Source organism: Mustela erminea, chromosome 10 (assembly GCF_009829155.1).
Source record: "Mustela erminea isolate mMusErm1 chromosome 10, mMusErm1.Pri, whole genome shotgun sequence".
Classification (NCBI taxonomy): Eukaryota; Metazoa; Chordata; class Mammalia; order Carnivora; family Mustelidae; genus Mustela; species Mustela erminea.
Genome location: NC_045623.1, coordinates 101,659,385 through 101,671,994, shown reverse-complemented (window position 1 = coordinate 101,671,994; position 12,610 = coordinate 101,659,385). Strand labels below are relative to the sequence as shown.

The following is a 12,610-nucleotide window of genomic DNA, read 5'->3' as shown; positions in this document are numbered from 1 at the left end:
GAATAATAACGTGGTAAAGAATCTGGGCTATAGAATCAAACTGCCTAGAGCTGAGTCTTTACCTGCCGTGTGACCTGAAGCAACTTACTCTCTGAGCCTTAATCTTCTCACCTGGAAATGAGGACAATAAAGGGCTCACCTCCTGGGATGGTTGTGAGTTTAGATGAAGTAACGCGTATATGGGACCCGGCCCTCAACAAACGGTAGCCATTAATTATTAATGACGCTGATGTTGTCAGAAGCACTCCTTCCTGCCTAAAAGGTAATTTAATTGCCTGGGCACTGATGGTCTCTCTACCAGCCCTTCATTCCAGCTCAGGGGCCCTGGCCACAGAGTTCTCTGGCACAGAAGATTCCCCACCCTGCTCACACTGGATGTGCTGGAATAAGAGCTAGCACTGGGGCAGCCCATCAGAGCTGTGCAGATCTCTGACTGGGAAAATGCCAGAAAAGCTCTTTCTTGCAGTCACTGCTGGGGCCCAGATGGGGCCTGGTGGTCAGGGTTAAAGCTGGCTTGGCTTCTGGCGCCAGTGGGCCAGCCAGGCTGAAGCAAAGGGAGGCACTGCCAACTTGTGCCAGGAAACCGAGGCCAGAGGGACAAAGGATCAGGGTAGGGCGGCGTGGGAGTGGGGAGAGATGGGGCTGGAATTCCATGCTGAGTCATGAAAGAGCTCACACACAGGCAGGTGCACCAGGAGCCTTAGATATTCCTGGGGAGGGGCTGGGAGACGGGCCCATACATGACCCTGCTCTGTAACACTTAGGCAATCCCGCTGGGCACTCGGAGACCCCCACCATGGGTAACTGAGTTATTATTAAACATCAGCATCATTACAGCATCTCTGAGGATCCAAATGAATGGCTAAGCCCATGTCTCTCATCCTTTTGCCCTCACCTCAATGGTGGCCCAGAGGTTTGGAGGCTGGCATTTGCCGCTGTTCATGGTCCTGAAACACTCCACCAGTGAGAACTGTGCTGAGGACTTCTACCCAGGCTCTCCCAAATAGTTCTGAACCAGGTGATGATCTTTTTTCCCTGCCTTGATAAAAGGTAATTGGTTTCTTTTACTGATGCAGAACCAACGGATTTGTGACTCTAGGCTTAACTATTTATGTAACTGGTTTCATGTTCTCTTGGCCGTTCTATTACTTTTACTGCTACTGCCATTCACCCCTGAAAAATTGGGGATTCTACACTCCCCATGGCCTCCTACCCATTCTAAACTCATTCCTTCTGCTCACACTCTTCTAAAAAAACTCAGTTAGAGGGGCTCTAGAGCTCACTAGCTTTGTGCCTTCCTTTGTCAGGTCGGAACAAGAGGCCAGACTGGAAAGGACACCAGGACCACAGTGGAAGTTATAGCAAACCTGGGTTCAGCAACCAGACCTCTTAACTCCCTATCTACCTCCTTCCCCATTGCCTCTCACTTCTACTCCCCTGCCAAGGGACAGGGGACCCACAGGTAGCATGGAGCCTCCTGCCAGGGCTCTATCCATATAGAACAAAACACCATTATTTCCAGCTCGCCCCATGCCACCCACTGTATTTCTATGTGCTTCTGCACAGCATTTCTCTGAATATCCCTCCATGAAGAGGTGTGACCACCATCCCCAGTTTACAGATAAGGAAATGAGCTCAGCATCATGAAGGGATTTTCCCAAAGCCACAAAGCTAGTATGTGATTGAACTGATTCGAACCAGAACTTTGGGTGCGTTTCTGATCTCTCCCTTGCCAGGACTAACAATAAGAGCCTCAGGAATCTATTTAAACCTTCAACCTGGAGGTTGTACTCTCTCCTACACAATGGGATAGACTTTGGCTAGTGCCACACAGTGGGCTAGATCTTTGGCAGGAGCTTGTTCCTTCCTGCCAGTGCTTTGACCCTGCTATGTGTAAGGTCTAACCCTTGAGTGACTTCCACTTTTAAAGTCCTCAGAAAAACTTGGTCTTCTCCAGATACTGGGGTCAGAGCAAAGGCCCCTAGGAACATGGATAGGGAGCAGGGTGGTGTTGGGGGAGGATTATGCAGCAGAGTGAATATTGAAAAAGCTGTAATTGGTGGGTTTTTTTTTTTCCAGAGCCTTGGTGTCTGCAGGCCCAGGCACTGGGGCTAATTGTTGGAGGCAATTAATAACTTGGATTGTATTCACTCTGGCGCAGGCTGCCTGCTTCCTTGGAGGAGGCAGGCAAGGCTGGGAAAGGAGTGCTAGGTCTGGCTGCTTGCAGAATTCTGGAGGCAGAAGAGTGCTGCCATCTGTCCAGCCTCCCCCAGGCCCTGTGTTTTAGTGCTCCTATCCCAGTCTGGCCCTATCACCTTTCTCCAGAACTTTCTCTCTTTTCTTGAATATTGACCCCTCTATCCTGTGCTCCCCTTAAACTCACACTCGCCTCCTGAACAGAGCTCCAGGGAGAAGGAGGAAAGATGGTGTCTTGGTAGAAGCTCAAAACTGAACCCAGGGAGGCCTGGGTCCAACCCAACTCTTCCACTAACTTCCTATATCACCTTGAGTCAGAAATTGATTCACCATGAACTTGGGCAAGTTTCCTGAGCTCTTTTGCATCCATTATATCAAAGGAAGTGCAGTCAACCCTGAAAGTCATGGAAAGAGGGATTGATCATTCCACCTATCTCTACATATAACTATAACCACATATAACTATATATATAACTAATTACCAGATAGTTGCCTATAAATCTGTGTTCTGCCTCAGCTGAGAAGATAATTGCAGGAATACTATAGGCACAGATTGTTTTACTCCCATTTTGCCGCTGGGGAAACTGAGTCTCAGAGAAATGAAGTGATTTATCAAAGGTCATAGAGTTAGTAAAAGTCTTCTATATCCAGAACTCTATCCAGAACTCTTTCCAGCACACCCAAGTCCACTTGCCTCTACTCAGTGGTTTCCTGGAGAGGTGAGACGAGTTGCGGCCAAGAGCTCCAAGGTCAGTGTGTTAGCAGACTGAAGAGGGAATTACTTTTAAATGTAATTATTCTATTCCTAGTTGCTGGAATAATGGAACAACTGTCTTACTCTTCCATAGTTTTCAGGATAGACAATTCCTATCCTACCCATATACTCTTCCCTTGAGCTGCTCAACCATCTCGTGAGAGACTTGGTTTGTACACAGCTCATCTCATCGGGGGTGGGTGAAGAAATGAGAAAGGTTATGGTCACCTCCAGCAACACATCTCCAGACCATCTCTTGCTTAGCAAGCCATCCTCCTCCTCCTCCTTGTCACCATCACCACCTAAACATTTACTTAGAGCTTGGTTTATGCCATGCACTGTGCTAACTGCTATTGTACACTGAGATTCATTCATTTAATAAACTCTTCATAACCACTACTATGAGATAAGTACTTCTCCCACCCCCATTTTATAGACAAAATAACTGAGCTCAGCAAGGTGAAATGACTTTCCCAAGGTCACACAGCTGGTAAGGGGTGGAGCAGAAATATGGCTTTACTGGGAGTGGTGGACTCAGAGGTTGGGCTCAGAAGCCCTGCTTCAGACATAGCTGGAGAGAAAATGAAAACAGAAATAAAGGGATGGGAATGAAGGACAAAGCAGCCCTTTATAGCTCAAACCCGTTACAAAAGAAGCTTTTAAATTAGTCGTGAAGACAGAGTATAAGGGAAGCTGCTTATCGGCACCAAGAGGCATTTAAATCAGACCCAGGAAGTACTTCCAGCAGACAGCACTGGAGCAGGGCACGGGCGGGGGGGGGGGGGGTGTTGAGAGCTGGGGGGCGGGGGTGTAGGGAGGTAAGGGGGGAGTATGGACTGTGGGAGATGGAGAATCTCAGTCTCTGCCTCCTTTCTGCAGGACAGATAACTGAGGTAAAGGAGGCTTCAGGGAGGTGCCCTGAGGTTGGGCAGGGATCTCTGAGTCCAACATCCCCAGTTCCCCATAAACACACGTCCTACGGTGCAGAGTGGGGAGTGGAGGGAAGGAAGCCTGAGGATGAGGCCCCGTGAGGAGGCTTCTCATGACTTTCCACACCCGCGCCAGCTCCTGCTGCCACCACCAGTTCCACTTTATGGCAGGCATATTTCAAAGGCCCAGTTCCATTTGCATTTTTAAAACTCTGCTGATGGCCTGGGAAAATTGCATCTTTTCAGTGTTCTTGGGCACCACACTTCCTACCTCCTCCCCCACTCTGTGGGCCTCTGCCTCTGCATCCTCAGTACCCAGAAATCCCCGGACAAGGGCAGAGCAAGCCCATCCCCTACTGGAGACCATCTGGAGACCCCCAGAGGCAGGGAGGGCTTGGAGGAGGGTGTGGTTAAGGTGGCTACAGCTGTGGCTAGCTAAGTGGCATGAAGCTAGGACCCCCGTCCCGCTAAAAGTAGTTCCCAGGGGAGCGGGGGCTGTGTCCCCAGGTGTGGGCTGGGGGTGGCACCGTACTTTGGGGGCTCCCCAGTGGCATTCTCTGTGGATCTGTCAGACTGAGAGCTACAGTCCTGGAGGCTTGGAGAACTTTAAGAAGACTTCTGGAAGCAGCAACTCCAGGAACCAACTGGGAAGAGTAAGCCATTCACCCAGCAAAGAAAACCCTTTGCTCTCAGCTGGGCTTGGGAACACATTTTGTATCTCCCCTATTGCTCCCTTAAAAACCAATCTTTCCCCTGTTCTCCTTCCTCCCACCCTCTCCCATGGCTCCACATTTTCTGGCTTCCCTCTGGGATGTGGCAAGAGAGACTCAAAGTGTGCACGGTGGTGCTAGGTCTGTTCCTTTGTACTCCTATGTCAGCTATGGCCACTGATCTGGGGGGGAAGCAACACACATACTCCCCACTTCTCAGGAGAGACCTCCTGTGTCTGTCCCCCGCCCCTCAAGCTCAGGGTGACACCCTTTGAGTCAGGAGCTGCTTCCAACCCTAAATGTTTTCAAGGCCAGATGAAGCCACTGGGAGTTTCCTAACAGGCTTGGCCAGTCTGGCAATGGCTCCCCTGAGGATCCTGAGCACATGGGGAGTGAGTGCTGGGGCAGGGACACTGGCTCGGGCCATTTGCTTCTGCATAGAGGAGCTCTCAAGGCATCCAGGGTCATAAATACCAATGTGTCTAGTTGGCAGCGAGCCAGCGGGTACAGCTCCCAGGAACTGGACACCACAGAGCAGGAATGACAGGTGAGCCACAGGGCAGGAGCTCCACTCAGCACCCTGGAGTTAGAGGTCCCCTCAACTCAGCTTTCCTCTTTTAAAGAGAAGGGCTGGAGAAACCAGCGGGGTGGGAGCATGGGTTGAGTACCTGTGTGTGAGTGTGGGGCTTAGTGTTTCATTTTAGAATTCTCTCCTGTTCTCATCCTTCCCAGAAGCTGGGAACTTGCTGTAGCCTGAGTGTGTTTCCCCCATCTCTGTACTCCCTGCTCCTCTCTGCACACACGCTGAGGATGTATGATAATCCGGCTCACCCCTCACACAACCGTGGTGGTGGCCTCCCTTCTTCCTGGCTTCCATAAGGAAAACCTCTGCATTCTGCAGCTGGCGCCCTATGGCTACCCCACTTTTGAGGCGACCCCTTCAGCTCTCCCCAGGTGACACCGATGTTTATGCCTTCTGAGTCCTGATGGACAGAAATGGGCCAGGCACTGGCCTTTGCTGCCCAGTCCTTTCTCCTTGTGGCCTTCTGGACGGGGGTGTCAGGCAGACCACGTGCTAACGCTGGAGGGATGCCCGGTCCCAGGAGTTGGCATGGTTCTGGGCTCTGGTGCCAGGAAGGTGAATAAAGGAGGGAAGAGGGGATGGCGCCAGGAGCCCGGGTTTGGCAGCTCCCTCCGGAGAAGACCCGGGATGCCCTCGAGTGTCCGGGCGGTTGGTGATCTGCCAAGGCTGTGCGGAAGGGGAGTCAGGAGCGCAGGCCAGAGAGAGACCTGGGGACCTAGGAAACTTGGGGGCGGGGCAGGAGTCACGGCCTGGGCCGTTTGCAGAGGCGTGCATCGACCCCCAGGGGTCGCTACGCCTCTCGCAGCCCCGCCCGCCGGCACTGGGAGCCCGATTGTACCACCGCGCGGCTCCCGCAGGGGGAGAGGCGGCCACCGCGGCGCCTGGCGGCGGACTCCAGAGACAGCAGTAAGCGGCGGACCGCAGGCCCTCACCGGCCACTGACGCAAGGCCAGGCGGCGCGAAGGCCGGAGGCGCCCGTGGTCTGGGGGCAGTGCAGCGCCAGAGCCTGCCCCGGACACCCCCACACCCCGTGGTAGCAGCCGGGACCCAAACAAAGGCGGGCGGCGAATAAAAGGCGGCGGCGGCGCTGAGTGCTTGGGTTGCGCGCTGGGGACCAGGATCAGCACCAGGCTGTGCGCGGTCTGTGCTCTCTGGAGTGGAGCGGGGAACCCCGGCCTCCTGCAGCCCCGAAGAGCTTCTCACTGAGACTTCCGCGAGGGGACAAGTCCTCCCGGCGGGGTGGCCGCAGCCCCCAGCCCCTCCCGTGCACCTTCTTCCAGCGCCCGCGGCTCAGCCAGCTCAGCTTGGCCAGCCGAGGTGAGTGCGACGGCCGCTGGGCGCCTTCCGGGTCAGGGCTGGGGGATGCATTGCTCGGAGAAAGGTGCAAGCCCTTCGCGCGGCCCCACCCCGGCCTGCACGGGGCTGTGTGTGAAGTTCTCTAGCTCTCCAGCCAGCCCCGGGTGCAGGCCTTGGCGTCCCCAGGAAAGCCAGCTGGCGGTGGGCAGAGCCCGAAGCTTGCCCCCCGCGGCCGGGCCCCAGCTGCGCACCAACTCGTCCCGGGGCTGGAGCAGCTTCGGTCTGCGCGGGTCAGTTTGACATCCACAGTTGGCGAGATTTCCGGTCTCCGGGGAGGCTTTCGACCTCCAGCCCCCTGCTCGTCCTCGCGGGTGGATGACTGGTTCCGTAAAAGTTGAGTGTCAGTCTGGAAGCCGCCTGGGATCCGGATCTCAGCCAGGCTAGAGCAGAGGGAGGAAAAGGTTAATGACCTCCTCTTCATCCACTCCGCACCTTAGCGCACTCGTGCTTTCGACCGGACCTTTCCCGAGTCCTGGAAAGCAATTAACCTGGTTGCAGGTCCTGTCGGGCGCGCGGGAGCTCTGAAGCAGACTGGGCGGGCGGATGAAGCCGAATGCGATAGGGTCCCCGGGCCCTGCGGAGAGGCGAGTGAGGGTGGAGGTGGGCTGAGCAGCGGGGCAGTGGTGGTGCTGAGGCTTGGGGTAAGATTCCTCTTGCGAGTAGCGCGGAGTTCTGTGAGCCAACCTTGCCGCTGGGAGAGAACTTTTCCCAACTCCCCGGGGAGATCTGCAACTGGGACTGAAAAGGCGCCTCCAAGGAAGACTTGGAGACTTCCTTTCCGAGGCCCCTGTCCGGCAGCCCCCCTGAGGCTGGACGCAGGTGCCATTCCCGTCCACGCCCCAGCTCAGCACCGCGGACAGCGCCAGGAGCCTGCCTTGGAGACGCACAACCCCCGCGCACACGCCCACGGACCCAGGGTCCTCGCGCACACTCACACCGACCTACAGACCACCTGCAAACAGTCCCCACACAGATTCACAGTCCACACATGCAAATATATATCCATTCACAGTCCACACACAGAGGGGCGATCCATCCACTCATACGTGGGCAGACTCAGGTCTTCCCACAAACACTACCATCTGTGCGGCCTCTTCTTCCAGGTCCTGCTGTCTCTGGACATCTTACTAAGCCTGACTCCAGAGCTCCTTTCTGGGTGCTCACAGAGATAACCATTGATTCACAGAGCTACTTGGGCTCCCCACACAACACACACACACACACACACACCACACCACACACACACACACACACACACACACACACACACACTTTCTTGCTGAGGGAAAGCAATCCCCCCCCACCCCCAACCCCCAATGCAGACCTAAGCAGGAATCCAGGCATCTGCCAAACAGAAGGAGAAGGCTGTGGCCCACTGGAAGCTATGGGCAGAAACCTGGCCTTACAGAATCTGAATTTTAGGCTCAGAGTCCATTTTGCTCAGCTCACCACTCTCAGACCTGCTCCCCTTCCTCAGACCCTACTCCAGACAAATGTGTACCAGGGTACACGCCACTCTTTCTGCATCATTTTTTGCTTGCACTTTCTCTTTGTTTCCCTGTTCTCTGCTCCTCTCCTGTGTACCTCTCTGTTCCCCCCGACCCCACTGTCTTTCTCGGTTCATGCTCCACCAACTTTCCTTAGCCTGGGTCTGACCCCGTCAGTCAGTCTTTGCTCCAGTATGGACACAGCTGACCTTAGAGGGAGCTGACTCCATTCTCCAGGCAGATCCCCCCCCCCCCACTCCCCTCTCTGTGAAAGTCTGACACCACCTCCCTCCCTGCCCATGGCCTCAGCAGCTTCCGGCCCCTCCCTGGGAACATGTCTAGGGACGGATGTCCCAGAGCCCCAACAGTCTCTCCAAAGGGCCAGGATTCCTCTGTTCTGGAGGGCCCCCATCCCATGGGGATCTTGAAGGCTCTGGTACCCATGTTCTGGCTTGCCCTTTGATACCTCTTCTGCTATTGCCCTTAATATCCAAAACTGTTGGAAAGGGAAGAGTCCCAGTGTGATGTGGTAGAAAGAGCACTGGAGTGGGAGTAAGGAGACCTGCATTTTGTCTCAGTTTGGCCACAGTCTCCCAGTGTGTCTTTGGTCAAGTTACTTCCCTTTGCTGAGCCTCAGGCTTCCCATCTGTGCAAGAACAGGGCTGGCTGAAGTGAACCTCAAGGGTCCCTATTTAATCCTAATAATAATGGGGAACATTAACTCACTCTTGAGTGTGGGTGGGATTGAAAATCAGGGTTCTAACCTCAGAGGCTATAGTACCTTACCTCCCTGCTCAAGGCACACCCCACTGGTGAATTCATCCTGTCCCCTGAATGAGGGATGTTCAGATGACTTCCTTTATAGGAACAGAGATGTCAAGTAATTTTCCTGAGGTCACATTGCCGAAGCACATTCTCTGTTGAGGCAGACATTGATTCTGCAAGAACCCCTGGTTCTGCTGGTGGATGCTTGGTGAATGAATGAATGAATGAATGAATGAATAGTAGAGTAGGAACTTCAGCTGGGATCTCCTGCCCCTCAGAGCCTTAGAATTATGGTTTAAGCCCTTTTCTCTAACAGTTTAAGCACACTTATCTTGTCTCTTCCTCTCCCCTTCACTCCTCTGGTCATCCAAAGGCAGACGGAGTTGTCTGAGTTAAGGTCAACTCCGGGCTGGTTGTAAATGACCACAGAGAAGACACTAGCTGAGAACACCATTAGAGGCCTGCCTGGTGCGTAGGGTCTTGGTAATCAGCCCTAAGACCTGGACCAAGTCAGCGGATCATGGGCAGCTGGCCAAGATCGGAGGCCAGGAGGGAAGACAGTCACTGATGCCGTTTGACTGAGTGGCCACTTCTTACAGCCCCGTGAGCTGAGTTCTGCAAAATCGCCTTTACAGATGAGCACAGTGAGATGCTGATAGACGAGGTGGTTTCCCTAAGGGCAGTCTTCCAGGCCACTGTCAGTCATAAAAACAGGCACCCAAAAGTGGTGGTGGTCGTGGTGACAGCCGTGGTTGATAATAACATTATTGGTATTGATCATGATTAGCCTCTTTGGTTTTTTCCTCCCCACTCTTTGAAATTGTTTCCCCACCTGAACCTCTTCTACTCCTCCCCCCACCCACATATGGAGATCCCGAGGGCTGGACCAGTGAGGCAGGGGTGTCTGATTGTTGGTGGGTCCTAGCTGAGAGAAAGCTTGTCATTTTAAATCCTCTTCCCCCTGCCCACCCACCCCCACCAGAGCATGTCTCCTGCCAGAGGAGCCAGGAGCAGTGTCAAAGTCTGTCAAAAACGCCCCTCTGAGCTGGGTTCCAAAGGCAAAGCCCAGGGAAAATAAATAAATAAAGAGGGCAGTGTCAGCCCGAAATAGAAACATGCACCAACTCCCAAATATGCATGTTTTCTGAAAGTCGCATTTCATGGGCAGACGGTGTGCCTCACACTCCAGCTGCTTGACAAAGGCCAGAGGCGTGGATGCTGCCAGGACAGCCCAGGGAAGGTGGCAGAGCCTCCCCAGCGAGCCAGCTCGCTGCCCGGCCACGGGGAGACCAGACGGCCACTCCTTGCCCCTCACCAGCTGGAAGGCACATGGGTGGGAGGGCTGCGATTCTGTGTGGGCATCAAAGCTCTCTGGAAATGGGCACCGTTCAAGGGTAATGGCCTCAGGTCCTCTGGCTTCCAGGGGGAGAAGCAGGCCGGTAGTAACAGTGCGGATCATGGTGCTGCCATTTGTTGGGTACGTACTAAGCATCTACATCTACTGTTCCATCAACCTTATAACCACCTCGTGGAGTAGGGATCATTATTGCCATTTAATATATAGGAAAACCAAGGTTTGAGAAGTGAAGAGGCTTGCCCAAGGCCATACACTGAGGAGAGGCCAAATGGGGGATTTTTATCAAATAAACCGAAAGTCCCCGTTTTGCCCAGTACTCCGCATTGTTTTCGGCATCCATCCATCCATCCATTCATTCATTGAATGAACAGTTTTGTTGAGAAACCATTTACGTAATGATTTTCAAAAGAATGTGAATTCCTCTGCTGGCCCCACCAAGGGTGATGGGTGAAGGGCAGGGCTGTGTCCCGAGTTCAGCTCTGGCCATCTCTCAGGGACCAGAGATGGGTACCTGTGCTTTCTGGGCTAGCGCTGGGAGTGGGGACTTTGCCTCAGTGTCTTGGACTCTGTCCCCAACCACGGGAGCCCAAACCTGTCTGCCTGTGGATGGGCTCAGGTGGGAGACTCCTTTAAAGCTTGAATTGGGAAAAATGATTTAACTCTGTGAGATGTCAGGGCTTTAAGAGGCCTCTGCAGATGGGGAAGTGACTTCAGAGAGGGTGAGCTGCCCAGCATCATGCAGCAACACATTGGTAGCAGAACCTGAATGCCAGGGAGCCAGGCTGGTGTGTGTGTGTGGGAAGCATCCAGGGGACCCCAGGGAAGGAGCTGAGCCAATGCAGGCGGTCACTGTAATACTTCCTTTCCAAGCACAGGGGTGAAGCGCGGCTGGCTTTCACTGCATGTCACACCAAGTCCTCTCCTCTGCACAGGGCACCCCCAACTCGAGCCTGACCCTGCTCACACACCCAGGTCCCCAACCGTGCATGATCATAACAATACAGAATATTTGTCATGTGCCAGACACTGTGCTAAATGCTTTACACGCATTAATTGATGGAATCCCCACAACAACCCAGAGGCAGGTATTTTTACTCCACTTCACAGCTGAAGGGACGGAGGCTAGAGAGGTTGACTCACTCGCCCAAGGTCACACGGCTAACCAGGAGGTAGGTGGAGCCCACAGAGCCCCCCACTGGCAAGTTTTTTCTGTGGGTAGGAAGGGGGAGAATCTGGAACCAAAGCCAAAGGGAAGGAGGAGCTGATGGGCAGCAGCAAGCTATTTATACTATACCTCTAGGTCTTGTCACGCTTGCTGGCATTTGTGCCAGGAAGAACTGTGTCTCTGCCAAAACCTGGAAGGAAGAAGCCTGGCTCAGGGTCCTGGGACCATTCCCTGGGGGACTTTACTGAAGTGTCAGGTCTGGGTATGTTTTCCCTGAACTCAGAGGGAAACCCACTGGGCAGGCGGAACCCCTACAGCGTGCCCTTGCTTCTAGCATCCTGTTTCCTTCCTTTGTTCCTCCCTCTGAGGGAACCAGACTGGGAACCTGGGAAATTCAGAAAAAGCCATCATGTGGCAGATCTAGGGTCTTGCTTTATGCAGTGAACGTGACCCCTGGAAAAGAGGAGGTGGCGGGGACAATGAGAAGGAGTGGCTTGGATTCTGATGCCAGCAGGTGCCATCTAGGTGCCATCTCTTATAGGGGTGCTCCTTGAACCAGGGAGTGATGTCCTGGGAGACAGTGTCCAGAGGCTTAAACCTCTACCAGAAACAGTCTTCTCCTTAGTCCCCCATCCCACACGTGTCTGCCCAGGCAGCCCCACTGTGTGCCAGACACTGGGCGCAGAAGTGGAAAAGCCTGTCTCTGTCCTTGTAGGGCTCACCAGAGTCTCCCATCCCCAGCCAGCATCTCCTACTTGGAGCAGAAGTGATAGATGAAAACGATGGCTCCTGTAGGTCCCCTGCCAGAAGTAGAAGAGAGACCCAGGTGTCCTCTGGGGCTCAGAGGACATGATCCAATCAAGTAGTCATTCCAGGGTCAGAAGAAAAGCCTCCCACGGGCGGTGCCTGCAGCATGCTTGGGTGACCTTCCCAGCTTGATGTCTTGGTGGGAGATGGGGTGTGGTGGGGAAGGCTCATCCCCGCCCAGCCATCTGCCCAGGCACCCGATGCATATCCTGGCACCTGGACAGTGCCAAACCTTCTCAATAGGGGAGACAGTACTCCTAGCTGGACACCACTCCTTTTACGGACGAGAATGTGGGGATCTTCTTGTCTCTGGGAAAGGCAGCTTAGATGGGGCTGAGTTGGGCAAAGGGTTTGGCGAACTGGTGTTCCTGGAATGTTTGGGGAGGGGCATGTGTCCCTCTCCCCCATTTTGGCCTTTGTATTCTCCGGAGGATTTCGCATCCTCTTGGCTGGGAGGGCTCTGCCAGGTGACGCCTCCGATGATGACGATGATGCTAAGAA

The 12,610-nt window shown here is 54.0% G+C and overlaps 1 protein-coding gene across 2 annotated transcripts in view; it reads left to right on the top strand.

Moving 5' to 3' along the window:
* Nucleotides 1-6,062: 6,062 nt before the first annotated feature.
* Nucleotides 6,063-12,610, top strand: part of DISP3 (dispatched RND transporter family member 3) — a 48,605-nt gene continuing 42,057 nt past the window's right edge. The window contains exon 1 of one of the 2 annotated variants that reach the window (XM_032302936.1): nucleotides 6,063-6,489. The gene's annotated coding sequence lies outside the window, so the exon portion shown is untranslated. The remainder of the gene's footprint in view (nucleotides 6,490-12,610) is intronic. The other variant, XM_032302937.1, reaches the window with a different exon arrangement.